The sequence below is a fragment of the Pundamilia nyererei genome, unplaced genomic scaffold (assembly GCF_000239375.1).
Source record: "Pundamilia nyererei isolate P.nyererei 1_Seehausen unplaced genomic scaffold, PunNye1.0 scaffold00016, whole genome shotgun sequence".
NCBI lineage: Eukaryota > Metazoa > Chordata > Actinopteri > Cichliformes > Cichlidae > Pundamilia > Pundamilia nyererei.
The window spans coordinates 587,430-595,708 of NW_005187417.1; positions in this window are offsets into that span (position 1 = coordinate 587,430).

An 8,279-nucleotide genomic window follows, 5' to 3' on the forward strand; every position below is an offset into this window, starting at 1 on the left:
GCAAGGATGGTAGCAAGGTGTTTAGCAATGTTGTAAGTGGCTGAGTTTATGCTACTGACTATGGGTCTGAGTGGGACAGCTTCCTTGTGGATCTTAGGAAGTCCATAGATGCAGGGTATGGCATCCCTTGGGTAAAGGCGGTGATATGTAAGTGACTCCTTTGACTACGATGACCTGGATGACTGAGAACCTTCACAGACATAATGCTGGTTTGTATTCAGTTCTATTATTGGCTTGTCACTCATCTGTAAAGAACGTTAAACTGTACTGCATGCAAGATGCTATACAAATAAAAGATAAATGACTGACTGATGATGAGCTGAGCAGGGTATTTCACATTTTTTGGAGGATGGATTTGACTGTCTCTCTCACAGTCACGAAATCATACACAGTATAAAATCTTGACCAGTTATTGTTTACCTATAGATTCTCTAGCAGTGTAAGTCTGCCCATTTAGTCTAACTTCAAATCCTTCAGAAACATGGCAAGGATTTTACCTTGTATGCAGATGGTACACAACTTTCCGTTTCATTAAAACTTGGCACTACTGATGTCTCACACGTAAGTGTTGTCTTGTCTGAAGAGTGAAGAATTTGGATGGCCAAAACCTTTCTCTGACTCTAAAACGAAAATAATCATAAATACACCTTCCACCCCCAATACTAGGAACACTATTAATTTTTATTTTAGTCTGAATGTTGAAAAAAATGTCTGCAAAGAGTCTCCCAATTTAGTTTAATTCAGATTGGACAGATATCAAAATTTAGTCATCCATGCTGTTATTTCTTCCAGACTTGATTGCTATAATGGACTGTGCATCAGTTATCATAACATATACTGACTACAGTTAATTCAAAATGCTGCCAGGTGCTTAACACTTAGCAAAAGGAACAGCCACATTTTATCAGTCCTTACACCTCTTCACTGCATACTTGAAGGTTTTAGAATTGATTTCAAAATTGTACTGCTGGATTTTAAAGCACTAGAAGGTCAGCCTCCTGCCTCCAGGAGTCAGCCTCTTTTTCTCCTGTGCTGACTCCATATGAGCCTTGCAGGAGCCTGAGATCTTCTGGTATGGCCTTGTTAGTGGTCCCAAAGCCTCATCTAGCAACTATCAGAGACTGAATGTTTGGCCCCTCAACTCTATAACAACTTTGAAATTTCTTCTTAAAACATATTTTCTGTCCTTTCACTATTCTTTTTAACCACTAATATTTTTATTTTATTTTTGATCAACTTTAACTTTTTTTTGTTTTATGAAGTGCACATCGGTTGGTTTTTCATTATTTTTTTTTAATTGAAGTGAATTTGAATTTGCTACAAACACTTTTAAAGCGCCCCTGTTCTTAATGGAAAAAAAATGTCAAGCTGAAAATCTATACTGATATGCACTGGATAATGTGTCAGCCACCCTGCTGATTAACTTGAATTGGAGCCAGGTGCAGATATTTTTTGGGAAAAGACTTTGCAATGCTGTACGTTTTTTATCACATTTTTGCATATGAATAATCATATAAAAATGTAAATAAAATATTTGGAAGACATCATTTTGAGTTTGACATTTTTGTGGAAATATAGGAAGCTTCTGCAGAGATTTTCCTGGCTGAAAGGCTCTTACTTGAAAGTCCGGTAACCAAACCAAAATATATTTCACTGTCATTTACTTAAGGGCCATTTGCCAAACAATGAAGGACAGCTACCAAAATTATTACTTGTCATTTTGAAAGGGCCACAGCTTCACCAAGTTCAGTGGTAGTGTATTCCATCCGAGAAAAAAAGCAATACACAAACACAAAGTAGGCAAAAGCAGGTATAACTTTTGAAAGGTACTTTTTAAACATTTGGATATGGATGCAAGATCCTTATGAAGCACTCTTTATTTCTGTGAAAGTCATGCACCTCATATCACAAATGAAAACTGAAAGAATTTTAAAGATGGGAGAGTCACCTTAAGAAAAAACAACAGAAAATGATCTGATCAGATTCAAGCATGGTATGGAGTGTACTTTCAGGTTCTTTTGTTGAGTCTGTGGCAAATCTTGCAATCATTTTCCCATTGACTGCTTTAAAAAAAATGTCCTTTCTGTTTTTCATGTGGGGCCACCTCATAAAAGTCACGCAATGTTTGTTTTTTTCCAAGGTCAACAAATCTCGTTGACAGGTAGAACGTGAAAAGTATAGCTTGTCAAGATTTAGTGTTGAATGAAGGGATAGATCTTGTTGTTGGACTGAAAAGCTACATGCTTCTTGTAAATAGTCACACTGGAAGGCTTGAACAAAGAACTTGAAGTTTAACATTCCCCTAGGTTTTAAATAGAACACATTCTCTAACAAAAGGATGCCAAATTTTTGATCAACCTACAAAAGGCTACATTCATTCACCCCTTCAATCAAAGTGAAAAAATATGCAGCAGCTTAGTCCATTTTGCTGAAATTTCATTGTAGTAACTTAAAACAGTACTCAGTAGTTTGCATGGCACCAACGTGCTTATTTCAATTCCTAACAATATCCTTGCATGCTCACTTTGAAAGATACTTTTTAAACATTTGGATATGGATGCAGGACTCTTATGAAGTAGCCTTTGTTTTTGTGAAAAGCACACTTCATATTAAAGCTTCAGAAATGAAAACTGAAAGGATTTTAAAAATGTGAGGCATCACCTTGACATTGTCAAAAAACAAAATTACATAAAATTATCTGGGTTAACAGATTAAGGACTTCAAATATGGTATGTAGTGAATTTTCAGTCTGTGGCAGTTTGTGCAATTATTTTCCCTTTGACTGCTGTAAAAAAAAAGTCATTTTGTACTTCATGTGGGGCCACCTCATAAAAGTCATGCAATGTTTGTTTTTTTCCAAGATAAACAAATCTCGTTGACAGGTAGAACGTGAAAAGTATAGCTTGTCAAGCTCTGGTGTTGAATGAAAGGGTAGTTGTAATTGCTGGACTGAAAAGCTACATGCTTCTTGTAAATAGACACAGTGGAAGGCTTGAACAAAGAACTTGAAGTTGAACATTCCCCTAGGTTTTAAATAGAACACATTCTCTAACATAAGGATGCCAAATTTTTTGATCAACTTACAAACGGCTACATTCATTCACCCCTTAAATGCTGAAGACAACCTAAATTAATGAAAGTGGGTCGTGGTTTTAAGGTGGCCACGTTTCATGGTTGCGGTTGAAGATGAGTTTTGACCTGCTTGATTTTGTTAATCAACCTAGCGTTGAAAAAATTGACTTGTGTCGCAAAGACGACTTGTTAAGTATTGCTGCCCAGTATAAACTTTCCGTACCAAAATATGGAGTGAAGAAGGATATTAAGCAGGCTTTGTTGGAGGGGTTAATCGAGTTGGGTATCTTAATTAGCCCTGTTACAACTGAGGTACCTTCTCAGGACTCCTTAGCTTCTCCTGGAGCCTCTGCTAATCCAGCTTCTTGATAAGTGGTGTGCTACTAACGGAGTTGGGGGAGATTATGAGTCTCTGCGCGAGTTAATACTACTGGAGAATTTTAAAAATTCATTACCTGAGAGACTCATAATGTTCTTAAATGAACAGAAGGTGACGTCAATGTCCAAAGCAGCTGTGTTGGCCGATGAGTTTGTGTTAACACATAAGAATGTTTTTACCCTTATTTCCCATCCAGAAAGGCCCACAGCCTTGCGCTCAGAACGGCTTGAGTCGAGTCGCTCTGTTGCGAGGTCAGTGAGGCAACCTTCACCTCCCCATGGTGAGCGTGAATGCTTTTATTGCCATAAAAAGGGTCATCTCATTGCAGATTGTCAGGCATTAAAGCGTAAACAGCAACTATCCTCACAACCAAAAGGGGTGGGACTAATTAAAGCTACAAAGCATGGGAGGGCATTTCAACCGAACAATAACCACCCTGATCCCTGTTAAAAACCATTCATTCTAGAGGGAGTGGTTTCACTGACTGGGAATCCAAAAGATCAACAGCCAGTACCTCATACTCTCAGTCCATCATTAGAGAAAACGTCTTACCGTTTTCAGAGGAGTCATTTTGCCAGTCTAGTGTCATTGTCCAGGGAGTAGAACTCGGATTTGTATCTGCCCCTTTGCACACTATTCACATTCAGTCTTCATTAGTCAGTGGGATTTTTAAAGTGGCTATTCGTTCTGCATTGCCTATACCAGGTATTGACTTCATCCTAGGTAGTGACCTTGCTGGAGGCAAGGTCATACCCGTTCCTGAAGTGTTAGACAGACCCGAGCTGAGTCTGGACTCTGACTCAGCCCAAGACCAGCCTGCCATTTTTCCAGCTTGTGTAGTTATGAGGGCCCAGACAAAAAAGTATGGCCCTGACTTGTCAGATTCTTTTATGAGGTCAGATCCCTTTGGTGGCGTGATCACATTTACCTCTGGATCTAAGGTTCAGGCCAAAGTTCCACCTGCTGACAAAACACAACCAATCCTGAATTTGCCAGTCTCCCGAGAGGAGTTCATTACTGCACAGAAAAATCATGTAACCCTGTCCAAGTGTCATTCTCCTACCCTCAGTCAACAGGATGCCAAGAAGAAAAAGTTAGCATACTTCTCAGATGAAGGTCTACTGATGCGCAGATGGACGAGTGAGGTCTCAGAAGACGCAGACTGGTCTGCAGTTTATCAGGTAGTTGTACCCACTGCCTATCGTACCCAGGTATTGTCCTTAGTAGGGCTGGGCGATATGGCCTAAAATTCATATCGCGATATAATTTGAAGCATGTGCGGTAACGATATATATCGCGATGTATTCTTTTCTTCTGTATAACGTATTTTCAACACTATAAGGCACGCTTAAAATCCTTTAATTTTCTCAAAAATCGAGAGTGTGCCTTATGTATGAATTCTGGTTGTGGTTACTGACCTCGAACCGATTTGGGCGTGCAGAAATCTGTTAAAAAATGTTTTAGTACAACTTTGGTAAGCTGCACTGCTTGATGGATTGTCAGAGCATTACGGCTGCCATAGTGAGGAGCTTCCGAGTAATCTGGGTCAAAAACTACGTCCGCTTCAGGTCCCAAAGTCAAAGGAACACTGTTAAAAACGGTCTAAATTCTTTAATCTTTAATAAAATCATCAGCGTTGTGGCTTTACCAGGTGTAACAATTAAGTTTAACATCCAGGCATCCATGAAAACAGAAGTTATTAAATTTAACGGAGTTACAAGTTAACAGGAAGTTAGCTCGCTAGTTTCCACCTAAACATGACATACCATGTTCTGGCTGAGAGATTTTTGAAACGAATTAAAACGTACAGCTCTGCTACCACTTCCAACATAAATGAAGACAGAAAACTAAACAGCAGTGATGTTTGTAGGGTTACTGAAGTTGGACTAGCTGGTATATAATGTTGTGCTATGCGATTGCTAGCGACACAGCTATGTTAGCATAACATTAGCACAGTGAAGCTGGAGGATGAATGCCAACTTTTTTTCCACTCAATAAACGTTAACGTGAGGGATTCTGGTGGTCAGGGACAAATGCAATCGCATAGCAGGATGCTATACACGGGGCAAACTTCAGTCAGGAGAACAACTGAGATTATTCATCCACAATACGAGGTTAGTTATTAATATACTGCAACAACATGGGAATAGAGCAGCTGCGAAAGAATTCAACATTAATGAATCAATGTTACGGAAGTGGAGGAAGCGCAGTTTTTGGCTTTCCCCATATTTCAAAAGTGCTTCATCTCTTTGCTATGACTGTCGGCATAATTTGCAGATGATAATGGTTGTAGCTGCTGCAATGCTTTCGATCAAAACAGGCGCAGCTTGATGACATCATCAACATGCGCTATCGCGATAGAGCGGTATAGTCAAAATCTCTACCGTTGGCCAAATTTATATCGTTTCTATCGTATATCGTTTATATCGCCCACCCCTAGTCCTTAGCACATGACCATCCATAGTCAGGACATTTGGGGGTTAACAAAACATACAGCAGAATTCTGAAACATTTCTTCTGGCCAGGACTGAAATCTGATGTTGTTCAATACTGTCGTACTTGCCATGTATGCCAAATGCCTGGCAAGCCAAACCAAATAATCCCACCAAAACCTCTCTGTCCTATCCCAGTAGTAGAGGAGCCATTTAAAAAAGTGATTGTTGATTGTGTGGGAGTTTCTGTTGGGCAGCACGCTAACGTATTTTGTCCCTCTGTGTGCTCATAAGGGTCTAACCCTTTCACTGGTTTGATTTTCCTCGTATCTTTTCTTTGACTTTTCATCAAGTCTGTCCTTGTACGGACCAGCATTGTTCTCCTTCGTTTTGTACATACCTTTTTGGGGGGCAAAGAAAAAGCAAGAATTTATTGGAACCGAAGAATGAACGTTTTGCGGTGCTGCAAATGCTTGCATTTGATGCAGGTACTTGGATTGTTTTGCCACGAGTTCCCGGCATGCAATGCGCGAAAGTCACGTGGTCTGTCAATCTCTATACCTGTGCCACCTTCCTGCTGAACAGAGCAATGATATCATAACTAGGGATGGGTACCGGTATCCGGTGCCATGATGGCACCAGTTCTGACATAAACCAGACCGAAAAGCAGCGCACATTTCGGTGCTTTATTTCGGTGCTTTTTTTTCCTGAGCTGTGATACACTTTGGATTCTAGCCAATCATTTTACGTTTCCGAGGATAGTATGCGAGGTACGTACGTTCTTTTAGAGCAGAGCTACAGATTAAAAATGCCCAAGGCAAAGCAGTCAAAAGTCTGGCTGTACTTCACAGCAAAAGATGCAAACTCAGCAGCCCGCAACAAGTGCTTTAAGCTGATACTGTGATACTGTCAAAGGAGGTAACGCCTCAAATCCGATGAAACGAGCGGTGCTTCTCCAGGAGGATACCCAGGGCATTGACCATCCTGTGAGTTTCTTCTCTCGGAAGTTTGATAAACATCAGCTCAGGTATTCTACCATTGAAAAGGAGATACTTGCTTTGTTGTGGGCCTTGCAACATTTTGAAGTTTATATAAGGTCAGGTCAGAGTTCAGTTCAAGTATTCACAGATCACAACCCTTTAGTTTTCCTCTCCAGAATGTATAATCACAACCAGCAGCTTATGCGTTGGTCACTGATTATTCAGAATTATCCCCTCAATATCCATCACAAAAAAGGTTCAGAAAACATTATAGCAGACGCACTCTCCCGTGCCATTTAGAGATGTCACCAAACCCTGGATTTGGTTCTTAAAGGGTGGGGGTGTTACGTGCCAAGAGATGTGGCTTTGCTTTTGGTGTACTTTTTATCTTTCAGGTGTCAAGCCTCCACCTATTGGCCAGTTCAAAGTTGATTGGCATGTGTCTATTGGCTGGTCTGGGCACAGTTGGCCAATCACTCTCCGAGGATCGCTACAAATGAGCAGCTCCCTGGCCAGCTGGTGGCTGCTACTTTGTTGATTTTGATGAAGAGGAGGAAATGCCTCTGGAGCAAGTGCCAGGTGAGCAGAGGAGGGAAAGGCGTAAAAGAGGTGGGAGCGGTTGGGGTAGGGATGGTTCTTTAGAAGCTAGAGAAAGGACAAGTATGTTTGTTGTTCTGCGATTCAATGACAAAACACAAGTACATGTTAAAAAACTGAGTCCGTTCGTGTTGACAGCTGAACTTAACAGTAAATTGGGAGATATAGTTTCTTCTAAGGTACTCTCAGATGGAAATCTTCTTGTGCAATGTGGAAATGAAGAGCAGCTCAACAAGGCTTTAACCTTAAAACAATTGGGGAAGTTTAAAGTAGAAAATGCTGGGCAAGTGGGTGCGCAGACGGGAGGTGGTTGCAAGGGGGTAATTTCTGGGGTGCCCATTGGTGTGAAAATGGATGACCTGAAAAGCAAAATCAAAGGAGGGAATGTGATTTCTGTGGTCAGACTGAAAGCAACAAAAGACGGCCTTAAGGTGGATAGTGAAAGTATCCTGATACACTTTGAGGAAGGTAACCTGCCAAGGAAAGTGTTTTTGGGTTTCATTAGTTATCCAGTGCGAGCCTATGTTCCAAGACCTCTGAGGTGCTTTAACTGTCAAAGGTTTGGACACCTAGCGTAAAACTGTAAGGAAAAGAGGAGATGTGCTCGGTGTGGTGGAGATCACGAATATGGGAAATGTGGAGATGGAGTTCAACCAAAGTGTTGTAGTTGTGGTGGGAGTCACAGTCTTGCGTATGCTGGATGTGAGAGAATGAAACATGAAACTCATATTCAAAAAGTGAGGGTGGAGAAGAAGATCTCCTATGCTGAAGCAGTGAGGGTGATGAGAGTGAGTGAACAGGTCAACGTCAACCCAGGAC